The following is a 14,805-nucleotide window of genomic DNA, read 5'->3' on the forward strand; positions in this document are numbered from 1 at the left end:
AGTCATACCCAGTACTAATGCTGCTCAATTCTGTCCCGCACGCACTGCGGGCCACAGTGGTACAGGGAGGCGGCTGTGAGCCTGTGCCTGCAGAAGATTTTTCTGGAATCTACTGGAAATGAATCCTAGTCTGGTCAAACACATTTCAAGTAGTACCTCCTCTTCCTCACTCATTTGCATAAAATATATTCTGTTCTCCCACCTTTCAGCTCCCCTTGACTCAGGTCCAACATTTTAGTAAGATCTCTAGCCGGCTGCCGGGTGGTGGTGGCTCACTTTTAATCCCAGCACTCAGGAGGCAGAGGCAGGTGGATCTCTGTGAGTGTGAGGTCAGCCTGGTCTACAGAATGAGTTTCAGGACAGGCAGGGCTAAACAGAGAAACTCTGTCTTGAACTATAAAAACAACAACAACAAAAAATCCCTATATGAGTCAAAAGCATTAAAATTTAAGAATCTTTATTACACAATTTGAGCTTTACGCCAGTAAGCTGCTGGGACACTAGCCACCTGAGTTCTAATACCCAAATTCGAAACACAGGAACTCTTTGCCTTTATTCTCAATAACCTCTCCCAACAGCAAAAAACAATTTCTTAGAGCTTAGATATTAATTTAGCTCTCAGCCACTAAGAAGTTGATGTGGAAAATTTACACCTTAAAACAGGCCCTCCATTGAAATACTGCGGGACAGCAGCTTGCTTCCTGTGAACAGTGTTGCGAGATTCCTCACACCTGCTTCGAAACAGGAGGGAAGACATCTGGGACTCATTCCCTTCAAAGGGAGCTAACTATGGAATGGAACTTAGCCCAGCGTGGTGGGGCACCCCTGCAATCCAAGTACTTAGGCGGCAGAAGCAGGAGAACCATGGCTGGTCTGACAGTCTGGTCTACACAGCAAGCCCCGCCCCCTGCTACCCTGAGACCCTGGGGGGCGGGGCGGCGAGTGTATTTTTCGGGTTATTTACTCGGTTACTAACCTTCAACAACACCGCAAGCTAGCTCAGCTGCACTCATCTTATAACCAGGAATTCCAAAAATTAGAAAAACTGAGTCTCTCACCGAAAATAGCCAAGTTTGTTCATTAGAATCATGTCTCTCTAGTCTGTTCTCCCATTGGGCTACACCGCATTGAGCTACTCCGCCCTGCTCCCTGCTCTCCCATTGTTTAAAACCGTTTTAAACAGGTTTTTTTTTTGTTTTTTTTGTTGTTTTTTTTTTTTTTTTTTTTTTTGTGAAGCTTGCTTGTTACCTAGGCTGGAATCCTTTGAAGATGTCCTACCTAGACTAGGGACATCTCTGCCACTCCAGATGAACTATCCCTGCTCTCACCCAGCGCGTACTCTTTCTTGCCTTTGAGTCTGGACCCTTCCAGGCTGAGCCTTAGAGGAAGCGTTTTTAAAATCCCAGGAATCCCAGACGCCAGTCTTGGTACATCACTCACCATGTGGATCAAGGAATACCAATTTTGAGTCTCCCCACACTGGGCTCAATGCCAGGCCCATACCTTGGCTGTCTTCTTACTAGACTAAGGACTCCACCAGGTCTCCCCAGTCATACAAAGTAAGGTCCTCACTAAATACATGCAGGGAAGGAGCAGGGATTGCATAAGCATTGGTTTGGAATGGCTCACAGTACACCTACTGTTCTATGAGGCTTCGAAGGCTGTGTGTCTCAGTCTCAGAGGGGCTTGCTAGCTGTTAACTGCTGGGATTTTTTTATGGTTGCCTGGGACTTCCTGGGGGTAATTAAAACCCCAAGGCCTTGAAAACTAGGGCTCTCCAGAGTAGCCTACATCAGTCAGAGCCTACATTAGTGAGAGCCTACGTCAGTCAGAGCCTACATCAGTGAGAGCAGGCCTTCCTGGAGGGTCCTGGCACCAGGGCGTAGACCCTAACAGACCAGACATTCCTGCCTGGCTCTTCACACCCACAGGGTCCACAGATGGAATCAGGAGCTTGGGAACTTGGGGGACCAAAACAAAGGGAATATTTTAAAAGTACAATGCCATGGTTCAATACTGCATTAGACGTCACACCCTGATTCTAGAGCATCTGGGTATCTCACAGCTGGAACCCAAATGCAGAGCTGGTTATGAAGAATCGCTAGCCCACTCCCTGTTCTAGAGAGGCTCAGCCACCATTTGCCCCCAGGGAGCTGGCACCTTCTTCAATAGGCTAGGAAGACAGAATTATCCTTGAACACGAGATGACCGATTTGGGGGACTGAGAGAATTTGCCAGTCATTTAAACAAGCTGCTTCTTCATCTAAAACTAATTCAGAATTCAATCTGTAGTTGACTCTATGAGACCCATACCATTAAATAATCCGAAGGGAGGATTTTCAATAAACCCACCGGGTACACCTCAGAAGGGGCTTTCTAAGCCTGGGGTGGGGGCGGGGTTCCATTCGAGAAGACCGGAAGTGACTTTATCCAGTTATGTTTTAGTTTTTTCTTTGTTTTTGCTTTTGTTGAAACTGCTGTGGGCTGTTTGAAAACTCAGAGCACCTTGCTCTGTAAACATTGCCAGAAGTGACCCTTAAACAATGCTACACAAAACAGAATAGAGGAAAGTAGCCTTTCTCCACGAAAGGGCTCAAATAGTTGGGTGCTTTGTGTGCCCTGTGTGGGGGAGGAGGGGGAAGAGTATCACAGAAACCACGCAACAGACCCGAAGGGCCAACTGCTCTCTTGCCCTCGGTATTTTTATATTCTTTTCATAATTTCCATTCAAGTCCAACAACAGTTTATATATAGCACCCTTAATTTATTTTCATGACTGCTTGTGTGCTCCTGGCTCCCTTCCAACTTCGTTTTGTTATTTTCTCCCCTGAACGTGGAAAATAACAGGCAACACAGAAATACACCAAGAGTTGTTTGTCCTCATAAAAAAAAAGCATTCAGTAATAATTAACTTTTAGATTAAAAGGGAGTTGGTGTAAAGAATACCCAGAAATTGTTCTTATTTTGATGTACATCCTCCTAGCTTATAAATGTATGTATGTATGTATGTATGTAATATGTGTATACATGTATGTATGCTTGGGCACCTATCCATACCTCTCTCAGGCTGGGGAAATTCTCTCTTTCTCTCTCTTTCTCTCTCTCTCTTCCACACACACACACACACACACACACACACACACACACTCACATTTGACCAAGATATTGATATAAGAAGTTTTAGAATACATATAACTCAATAATGTTTAAATAAGTCAAAGATCTTACATTTACATTGTTATTACAACCATAAAAATAAATAAATGCAAGGGCATTCATCCCAGAAGCTAAGGATCTACTCAACGGCACATAAACTTATTTAGTAATATGAAATTGCTGCTAAAAATCACACATTTTTTTTTCAAAAGCTTGGAGTTTTGATATTCCTACTGGAAAAATTCTTCTTGATTTTATTCTTTAGAGATTCCGCAATGCAAACTGAGTTGGATGTCTTTAAGACTGAAAACCATTAAACTAATTAAGTTGAATTGGGCTTTGCTCTTCAACTTCCGGGAAAACTGATGCTCACAGCAAACCACAGCCATCCTGTTTCTTTAACACAATCTTTTCACAGGTGCAGTTGCCTGTAGTTTCTATTTTATGACACCAGTTGCTAGGCAACATCTGCTCTCACCCCCACCCCTCCAGGCATCCTCTATGGCCATTTTAGAGACCCATGCAGAAAGGCTTGCTGCTGTTACTGTTAGTAACTTCAGCTCTCCTGCTCAGATCCCTGCTCAGGCAAGGAGGAAGTCCAAACATGAGAGACAAGCAGAACACAGAAGGCAAATAACCAAACCCTCAGTGTCCAGTCAGTGCTGGTTTGCCCCCAGTTGTGTCCAATGTGAAACCCACACAGGCTGCGCCCGAATTCTCTACATCCCATAATGCACCTGTTCTTTGCTCAGTTGCTCCTTTGAAACAACAGTTTCAGTGACTTCCAGAGCTGTTTTCTTTCTCACAGTAGCAGGTTGTGCCTCGGGCACTCAGAGGGCTCAAGGCTAACCCAGACACTTCAGGCAGAGTTCTGATAAGAGGTAGTTAGGGCTGAGGCTGGAGGTGGTAGAAGGGTGCCTGCAGGCATGTGGCCTCGAAAGTACTCTCCAGTGCAACAGAGAACGCAGACCGACCTGGGATACAGACTCACAATGTCGTTTCAGTAGTGACCACAGGAGAAACAGAGGCAACCATGAAGAGAATACATCTTAACCCACTCTCTTACGTCATCAAAAATGGACAGAAACTATAGCATCCCAGGCCCTACTAGAAGGAAGACCACAAAGGTTAGCTGGGTGACTCAGCTATCTCTGGCTTAGCTTAAGGACCAGGAATCTTTTACTTTATGTGCATAAGTGAGACCAATTTCCTTCCTATTGTCTCCCTTCCTTTACTAGTCCCTTCTTTAAGGGGCTCAAATCTCAAAGCTGAAGTTTCCCTAAATCCTCAGCCCTATATTTAGTTTTCCCAAGAGGATTAATCTCTGTCTTCAACCTGCAGCGTGCATGTGCGTGCACACACACGCACACACGCACATGTGCTTGTACACACACACCACTCAGATCAACATACTCAATGCATTTATTTCATCATCCCAAGTATAGCTTTGTAATATGTGCTGAAATGTCACCAGATTTATCTCTAAAAAGGTCAAAATACTTAGAAAGAAAAATATTTTACTTGTAATTACTCATTTGGAGCATATTTAATGTTTCTATGATAATTAAAACAAAACATGTTGTAACCCCTGATTCTCAGGACTAGAGAAAGACCTGGAAACCAGTTGTACAACTTATCACGAGAGCTCCCGGCTGTGCAGGTGAAAAATGCTCTTGGAATTGAGAAAATCTTCTCTACACTCAGTAGTTAGGTGGCCTGCCTAAGTCCAGTTTCCACTGTGGGCGGACAGAATGATATCTCCTTAACTAGGGTTAGTTATGAGTTAAATGAGGCAGGGCTTAATAATTATTAGCCATTTGTTAAAGTTAGAAAATAATAATTAAAAAAAGAAAAAGTAAAGGACAAGTCACACACTAAGTGATGAGTGAGTGTGAAACCTTAACCCCCATGTGTACACCCATGTGCACATCTACAGGCACACCCATGCCACCACTGGATCAAAAAGGACGCATGCATAAAGCCATCTTAGGGGGCTGGAGAGGTGGCTCAGTGGTTAAGAGGTCTCTCTGCTCTTCCACGGGACCTGAGTTCGGTTCCCAGCACCTATATCACAGCTGCTTGTAACCCTAATTCTGGGGGATCTTACACTCTCTTGCCTCAGCAGACACCTGCACACACATGATACACATAACTCACAAGGACACCCACGAGTACACACAGGAACACATACACACACTAATAAATAAAGCAAAACATATTTTATATTTCCCAGAAAAATATCCTTGCTAAGGCATTTCTTATTCTAGTTTTTGTTTCAGTTTTACTTTTTAAAACTTAAGGTCACAAAGTGCAGACATATTTATGGCAGTCCAAAGTAAATGTACTTTCCTATACGAGATACACGCATAAAAAAAAAACCTGATAAGAAAAAAAAAACACAAAAAACAGAACCAACCCTTAAGGGATAAATGTATCTGAATTTAAAGAGAAACTTTACACTTCCAACAGAAGTTTAAAGAAACTTCTAACACAAATGATGTCTGGACCGTAGTAGCTTGCCTGGGTCCGGGGGAGTTCCGGATTACAGGCCAGAGCTAGCATCTGACTTTCTCTATGGAGGGAAACTGCTGCTGGCCCCAGGGAACAGGCTTCTCCACAGTTCTTCCAGGCAGTGTTCCCCTCCACAATTTAAACGGGGGCACTGGAGAGCTGTGCACGGGCACCCACACAAAAACTTTGCAAAAAAGCACCAGAAACGCTACCTGTGGTTTCAGACAAATCACTTAATCTCTTTAGACCTATAAAAAAAGAGTCTGACTAGATCAGAATCTACAAAATGTCGAGGATAAGGGAACACTGAGAGGCCAGAGGCAAGGTAGGACCCACACTCTGGTGAACCAAGGCCCTAAACCTTCCCTAGCTCCTCCTCTTCCTCCCTCTACCCTAGCCCCCACTCTACCAGTCAGTCTGCGTGGAGCCCTCTCCTTTCTGAACTAGAATTCATTTACCTCTGCATCTCTGCACAATTACATAGTAAACTAGCGAAAACACTGTGCCCATTGACTAAAGTTGTATGCGCCCTCCTTAGTTTTAAAAGTGTCAGTCTCTATTTCCGCGAGGGAAACAGGAACATAAATTGCTTTTACAAACACAGCCTGGAGAATTCGTCTTGATGGAAAACATTGCCTTACCCCTGCGCCATGGGTCTCTGTGTGCACAGCTTTGACATTCAGAGTTTCATTCTACAGTGGACATAATTTAATACTAACCATATTAAAATTAATTATGGCAAATGGTACTGAATCTGTTCTGGTGTGAATCGAATTACTCTAAAAGACCAAGTAAAATCTTCCTAACCAGCTGCCTGAGCCTGGACCATCAATCTGCCGCAGCCCGACAGCATCAGCCTCCTCAGCAAGCGCAGAGCTTGGGGCCTCACTTTGAAACCGACAGGGACTACTTATGCTTTAGAACATCCTCTGGCCGGTCGAACTGAAGACTCAGCAGCCACCCTATGGACCCGACTGGGCTGCACACGGAAGAGGTATGTTAGCTGACGCAAGCCCCCATTTCAGGGGAAAATGGGAAAGAATTTAATGAGGACCCAAATTTGTCCAATGATCAGGAAAAAGTCTACAGAGAATCTCACCTCCATCTTGGCTCAGAACAAGGGACAAGGCACTTACAGCCGCCACAGCAGGTGGCAGAAATAAATCACATGGTTTCCTACAGAACAATTAAACTTCTTTATCTCGACATACTATGGCCCATTAAACACCATTTAGTTCTTCCCTTTGCTGATAAGGAAAGAAACTTAGTTTGAACACAAGTTTTTTTTTCTTACCCTTAAAAAGGAAGGCATGACCAGGGACTCAGGCAGATAGAGAGCAAGCAAGACTTGAGCCAGAACAGAAAACTGTTCCTCAAAACGGCATCATCTTCTAACGCAAGCGCAGGGGTTGTTGCTGGGCAGCCATTTTGGACAAGCTCTTCTGTTCAGGGTGACACACTGAGTCAGAAGCAGGCGGCCTTCTGTGGTATTCACTTCCTGCCTGATTAATTTCTCCTTTGTTCCTTCCTCCTTTGCTATAGAAAAAGAAACTAGATTGCTTTTACTTAAAGAGGCAAAGAAAAAAAAAACCCAAATTAAAAAGTTTCTTCTTCCTCCAGGATAGAATGTAACCACTTGATGCGGTAAGTGGGTCTCTGTACCTCTCTCCCAGTTAACAGCTTTTCCCCCCTCGAAGACACCACTACAAAAATAATTGCTCCTAGAACTTAAGATTCCTTCAAAAGAATTCGATTTGAAAGCACAACTCTCAATTCTGACTATTTCATCTAGCAATATTGAGAAGAGTCACTCAAGAAATAAAAGCCCTCGACGGGGAATTAGCCTAAGTGAGCCTTCCTCATTTGCGGAACGTTCAAGTGTGTGCGGAGAAAGCCAGGCTGCAGGTGAGGCGTGCGGGTTGGGTGCATCCCAGCAAGCAAGCCTGGAAATGCCACTAGGGTCTAAGTCGGGATAAAAGACAGGCGGGGCCGCTGCTGACCTGCAGCTTCCTGGACCCCAGAGCTCTGTTTCCCTTCTCCATACTCACGGGGCAACAATCAACTCCTCAGGAAGATGTCTGACAACAGGACCCAGAAAGTGAGAGCAGATGAGGGATTTAGATTTCTTCAGAGGCGGATGGCCAGGGTGGACGGTTTGACATTTCACAGCCATTGGGTGGTGTACTGAGTAGCATAAAATATTCAGACGTTTCTCTTGGCACTTCTGAGTAGCTCGTACTCGTTTCTGCAGCACACACCGCATGGCTGAGAAAGCGGCTTCAGATGAAAGGATGAAAAACAGTGGCGTGTTTCAGAAATGTCATTGTGAACCCTGCATGTGGGGTCCCGATTCAGGTGTGCCCAAAGACCACAAGTGACCTGCCATCCCGATAGGTGTCTGATTTAAAAAAAAAAAAAAAAAACAAAAAAACCCACAGGGGCGGTTTCGGTGGAGTCTGGAGGGAAGAGAGGCCTGTAGGATGCAGTGGAACCAGGAATGTTAAATTTCCCCTGGTGCTTAGGATAGCTCCACCTCAACACCAGAAACCCCCATATTGAGGAGTGCTGGGAAGGAGAGCTCTAAGTCTGAAAGCCGCTCTCCTGGGATGCGCGGAACTTAAATTATAAAACATGAGATCTGAGCTGAATCAAATAAGCAGCCCACGATGTTAGGCCATGGGCACAATTCCTCGAAGTGGACATCAAAGGGTAAATGACTAAGGTCCTTTACTTAGCCTGGAGCTGTCTGAAGGTATGCAGGACCTCTTTCTCGCCTAAAGCAAGCGGTGTTCAAATAGGGATATTAGGCTTGAGGCCAGAAAGAGGCAGAGGCTTGCAGCCGGCATCCACTTCATCTGAAAACCCTTGGGGCAACAGAAAATGCTATCAACTCAAAACTTAAATGCTTGAGTGAAATCTTTGAGGAAGTCTAACTATAGCTGGGTCTAAAACAAGAACATGGGCGGTGAGATGATTTGTCCACGTATTTACGGAGTTATTTTGAAAGTTCACTATATTTGGTACCCCAATACACACACACACACACACACACACACACACACACACACACAGGGCAGGGGAGAAAGAGGGAGGGGAAGAAAAAGAGGGAGAGAGAGTCTATTTGGCATGCACACTTTTTCTGGCTATTCTACTCATTAGTGTAATGAAAGCTTAATCAGAAGGCTGCAAGTCACTTAGAAGTCCAGGGAAGAGGTACATAGCATTTGGGTCTATTTCGTCTTTAATGCAATCTGTAAATGCAGTCTACACTGGCTATAGTTGGGGTGTGTATTATGTAAGACAGGATGTGAACCAGATAATCCTCCTCTGCTTAACCCCACCCCCCAGCAGCTTCTCATTCACGTACAAACTCTAGACACCTTGCTGTAGGCAAGACCACAAAAGTTCACAAGATCTGCCTTTCCCAGCTCTTTGTAACCTGGCTGGCTCTGAATTTGCTGTAATCTTGCCTCTGCCCTCAGCCCACTTGGTGCTGGAATTTCAGGTGTGCTCACAGCCCCGCTCAAACCCTCTTGCTAATTTACCAGCACTCCCCTCAGCCCTTTCTGTTCCTTAACTGTCAGGTTCATTTGCATCTTGGGGCTTTATACTTCAGAGTCCTCTCACACGGGCCTTCCTCTCCTGGGTCTTTCTCATTGTTTAGATATCAGTAAAAATGCCCAGGTCCTATCTCTGTGCACTCTTGCATGCTTTCTCTCTCTCTGTCTCCAGAAGAGGGTTTCTCTGTGTAATAACTCTAGCTGACCTGGAACTCACTTTGTAGACCAGGCTGGCCTCGAACTTACAGAGACCCACTTGCGCCACCGCCACCCCACGCCTTGCCTCTTTTCTTTGCAGAGTGTACGTCATCACTTGATATTGTGTTTGTCTGTACAACTCAAGCTCCAGTGAGAGCTGCGAGCCTGTCTGTCTTGTTTTCTGCTCTCTCCTCAGCATCTAACACAGTTTCCAGGGCCTGGCAGGTACTCAATAAATAGTGGATTTGAGTATCTTGATAATTCCACCATGACACCACGTTCTTTCCCAAGCGTGCCACAGATAGCTTCAGCTGTCAACGTGACATAAGCCCAGAGTCTCCTGGGAAGAAGGAAGCTCTACCGAAGAACCACCTTGATGAGAACGGCCTGTGGCCATGTCTTCCGGAATTTTTATAACCGCTATGCAAGGTAGCACAACTCATTCAATTGCACGCAGGCAGTATCCTCCTTGAGCAGGCAGGCCTAGGTTGTATAAGAAAGCTAGCTGAGCCAGCCAGTAGCAGCGCTCCTCCATGATCTCTGCTTCAGTTCCTGCCTCCAGGTTCCTGTTTGAGCTCCTGCCCTGGCTTCCCTTAATGATGAGCTCGCTATTACCTGTGAGTTGAGCTAAACCCTCTCCCTGCAAGTTATTTTTGGCCGGTGTTTTTATCACGACAACAGAAAGCAAACTAAAACAGAACTTAGTCGCTGCGGTTCCTCCCGAAACAATAAATAACGAGAGCCTAAGTTGAGCTCTCAGCTTTGTTGGGGAACACTGTGAAGGAGGTGTTTTCCACAGATCCTTCCATGTTAATCGACTCTTGATATTCATTTATGGAAATGAAAGGCCAATGCCAGACAGAAAACGAAGAAACAACAGCGAAGGTCTAACCAATCTTAGAAAAGCAGTAAACAGTTATAACCATGAACCCCGTGTCACCCCGAATCAAGATCTATGAAGCCATTGCCACAGTGACATGCACAAAACATTTCGTTTTTAATAATTCGGGTCTGTCATGTTGTATTTCCACGACCAGCGGCCAGGTGTATGCAGTGTGTGCATCTTGCTGTGCAAGGATGTTTCAAATCCTGCATCCCCTCAATCCCAAAGTGCCTCCTTCCATGCCAGAATAACCCTCTGACAGGTTTTTTACGGGAGGAAAGAAACACTGCCAGGCTATACATCTATTGTGTGCATCTATTGAAGAGGAATCCACTTAGGGATGCAGCTTAGTCATAGGAGATTGGTCTGACTTGCAGAAGGACCCGGGGTTTAATACCTAATACTGCTCTCCCCAAAACGTTAAATAAGAAAGGCTCCCAATTTAAAGGAACAGAAATAAGGGGTAATCCTTTGCCCAAATAGTTATCAGCAGAGTTAGATGAAGGGCTGATCACTCGGTACTGATCTGAGAAAAAAAAAATCCAAAGCCATATTCTGAGTATTCTATTCCCTGTAGATATAAGCTGGTCTAATCCTACCTGAGGAAAAATTTGCAATTTCCACTGTGTTGTGGAAACGTAGCCAAACCTCTTTATTTTATTTTTGAAACAAGGGCTTGCTAGACAGCCCTTTGCCTGCTGTGCCTTAACAGCCTGGGGGTTACAGGTCCCCCTACATCCCTTGCCCTTTTGTTTGGCTCTGTGGAGACTCCTCCTCCTCCCCTCTCAGGTCCAGAGGCAATTCTTACCCACTGCCTATATAGCACCAACATGGACCGCACAGTGGTGCCCAGCGGCCCAGACTCTGGCACACACTTAGCTGGACAGATTTCTTTTCGCTGATGGCCCACTATGTAATCTGCCCAAGGAGACCTGGGTGTGACCTGTGAGGGATTCAAGAAGCTGATTATCCTATGAGAAGTTTGGATCTGGCAGCTTTAGAATGGGGCTGTCTCTTGGGGGTATCTTTTTGAAACTGTATCTGGGGTAAACTGTCCATTTGTTACTTTTTTTTTCTTCTCGTGGTTTTTTTTTTTTTAAGATTTATTTATTAAGCATACAATGTACTGCTGGCAAGGAAAGTACCAGGTCTCATTACATTACAGATGGTTGTGAGCTACCATGTGGTTGCTGGGAATTGAACTCAGGACCTCTGGAAGAGCAGCTAGTGCCCTTACCCTCTGAGCCATCTCTCCAGCCCCCATTTGTTACTTTTTTTTTTTTAATTGTGCATTAGTGTTTCGCCTGCATGTATATTTATATGAGGGTGTCAGATTTCCTAGAACTGGAGTTCCAGACAGTGTGAGCTGCCATGTGGGTGCTAGGAACTGAACCCAGGTCCTCTGGAAGGACGGCCAGTGCTCTTAACTGCTGAGCCGTCTCTCCAGGCCCTGCCTGTTACTCTCGAACTGTTCAGCATCCTCTCTCCCTTTATAACTAGAGTAAGGAGCTCAGACTTGGGGAGAGATCACCGCTCCTGTCTGGCTAACTCTACCCTGACTCCAGCGGTAACCACCAGCTTGCTTCATTGTTGCTCTGGAGGTCCCTGGTGCTGTGACAAGCTCAAAGATGAACTACTTCTGAATCAAGGAGATTCAATGAAAGGTCTTCCATGACCATGGAGCTGGGACTGGCTGCATTGAAGCACATTATAAACATGGGTGGGGGCAATGGGTTTAAGGAGGAAGCTAATTCAAAAAGAGCTGGAGGGAATCCTGAGGCTTAAAGAGCACAGAAATCAAAACCAAGTGTGGGCTTCCGATAATAAAAGAAAAAAAAAATCCTAAGAAACGCAAAGCAGGTGGATTTGAATACTGATTGGCTACTTAATGATTTGAAATTAGCCCTGATTTTAGATTAGACGCTATTGCAATTGTTATATTTTACAAAGAACCCTTAAGTGTTAGAGATTCGCACTAAAATATTTGTGAATGAAATGATTTGTCTGGATTAGTGTCAAAGTAATAAGGAAATGAGGTTAAGTGGATCCGGGTTCAAAGGAGACTGAAGTGGTCCTGAGATGATGGTTCTTAAAACGGAGAGAGAAATGCACCATAGCTCTGCGACTGCCAGTCTGTCTACTCTCCAGTATTTGAAATGTTTCCATAAGGCGAAGTTAAGAAAAACAAGCAAACGAAAGGGAAAATGGCTTTGGCTCATTCCCTTCTTCATCCACTAGAGGCTGTGGGGTGTGTGTGTGTGTGTGTGTGTGTGTGTGTGTGTGTGTGTGTGTGTGTGTATGTGTGTGTAGGGGAGGGGAGGGGTTGCTCCAGTGGTTAGCAACCTGATCAGGTGAGTTAAGGAAAAGTTAGTTCACCTGTCTCAAGATGATCTCTTGGCTTTTGGATAAAACAGCACACTGAGGTCTTCTCCATAATAGTTGGGAATCCAGGGAGCTCTTCCTAGGAAGGGATTAAAGCCCCTAGGTCTGAGACTTCAATAATAGTGGCAATAAAAGAATTTAAATAAAAATCCTAATCGGTCAGCTAAGAAACAAGAGAACAAACAAACACTCCAAGAAGCAAGAAGAAACAGGTGAGAGGCTGAGGAGATGTTTACCTAACACAGAAGGCTCAGGGACAGTGCAGGCCTGAGGGGTAAGGCCCAGCATCTCACTGTCTTGTTCTCTGCCTATGACCCTCAACATACACTCAATCCATGTTATTCCTGGGACAGTCTTAGCTCACTTAGACCCAACTCTGGATTATAGCTATAAATCCCCAAGTAGAGTTTATTGTGTTAGGAGGCATTTTTAAAATCAAGGCATTGGCTGGGCATTCTTGGGCATGTGGCCAATAGCATCAAAAATCTTTGTCTTTTCCTTCCTGGAGTTGTAACCTTAATAATCTCAGTACTGAAGAGAGATTATTATGATTAGTATTATCAGCCTCAGAGAGAAGCTATGGTACACAGTTATAGTTTGGAAACTCCCAAGAAATCCATGGGCTCAAAAACCTTAGTGCCCTTTCATTTACAGCAAGTGAAATCTAAGTGCCTTCTATGTGTGAGGCTGCGAGGGCCCTCCCTCCCCTCTATGTCTCCCACCCTCCCCTGCTTCTCCTGCCCCCTTCCACCACCATGTCTCTGTGTTCTCTCCCTCTTCCGAGCCTGCTGAGTTTTCTCCTAAGAACGTCCCTCCCTTGGCTGTCCACTTCACTCAGGGCAGACATTATTCAGACATGATCCGCTTTCCCCTCTGCAGCAGTGGCTGCCACTGAGGGCAGAGGCTCTGTCTTGTCTAGAGCTGTCTCCCCGGCTACTTGGAACAATACCTGACACATCGCAGAACTTGAAAAATACATGAAAAGAGACTGGAGAAACTCCTAGCTCCAGGTTAGACTTTCACTACTCTTTATTTCTTTGTAAGAAAAAAAAAATGTTCTTTGTATAAGGAAAGACCATGCATGTGTCCTTTGAAAGCCCTATCTTGCCTTTAGTAATTTCATTAAGATGAAAACTTTCCAGTTGGGTCACCCACTTCCAGAACAATGTCTCCAGGGGAAAACCCACACAAAACACAGAGTGGTTTCTTACAGCCCGAGGGGAAGCTGTTGGACAGTCCCCTTCTACATCCTGCCATACATACTTTCTGCACATACACTGGGAGCTGCTATTGACATATGGCTAAACACACCCTCCTTCTGGTGGCCCATTGATGGGTTGGAGGCCAAATCAGGCCTGTACCATTATTCCTAGAGTGGAGACAATGGCTGCCTGGGTTCTTCTCCAGCCTCCTCTGTAGCCCAGGGTTACTCCATGCCTGCTCTCGGCGGACAGAGCCATAAGGACACAGAAAAAGTCCCTGGAATCCCCGGGGACAAGGGTAGCTACAGTTCTGTACTTGGGGCCTGACATCAGCTCTCTAAACTCTGCAGGAGGAGCTCAGTGACCCAAGATGCCCCTTGGAGCCCTCTGACTTCACATGGGCCAGGCCTGGAGGGTGATGCTGCCGGAGAGAGGCCCACTCAGCTGCTCTGTGAAGATGGGAAACAGAGACATCTGTGGGTCCAACAATGAATGCCTTTCCTGGGATTCACCGTATGAAACTGTCCCATTCGGCACAGAACTGTTTCCTTCAAAAGTACTATTGGATACTAATGTAGATGAAAAAAAGCAAAAACAAAAAATGCTTAGAATTATCTGATCCAGGCCCTTAACTCCAATTTATATGAAAATGCAAAGTAATTACAGATGTTTCTTTTTACAGCATGGTTACCTCCTCATAAACTCACTGGAAGGTGAAAACTCTGTAAGCACATACTAAGTTACACTTATGTAAAAGCAACAATGTATGGCTTCAGCTAACAGGTACATACTGTGTGTCTCAAAAAGTAGAGGAAGGACTTGGGACTTTTCCCATAAAGAAATGATAACATTTGAGGAGAGACTTTTTTTTTTTGGGGGGGGGAGGAGTATCTTTGTTGTTTTTTGTTTTGTT

At 45.0% G+C, this 14,805-nt stretch overlaps 1 long non-coding RNA gene across 1 annotated transcript; it reads left to right on the forward strand.

Annotated features, from left to right (window-relative positions):
• The first annotated feature begins 6,104 nt into the window (after positions 1-6,104).
• Positions 6,105-14,511, forward strand: LOC146890397 (uncharacterized). The gene is made up of 2 exons (XR_014998799.2): positions 6,105-6,661; positions 14,243-14,511. It is a non-coding gene; the product is annotated as an uncharacterized LOC146890397 (long non-coding RNA).
• The last annotated feature ends 294 nt before the right edge of the window (positions 14,512-14,805 follow it).

Source organism: Myodes glareolus, chromosome 21 (genome assembly GCF_982192425.1).
Source record: "Myodes glareolus chromosome 21, mMyoGla1.1, whole genome shotgun sequence".
NCBI classification, from domain to species: Eukaryota; Metazoa; Chordata; class Mammalia; order Rodentia; family Cricetidae; genus Myodes; species Myodes glareolus.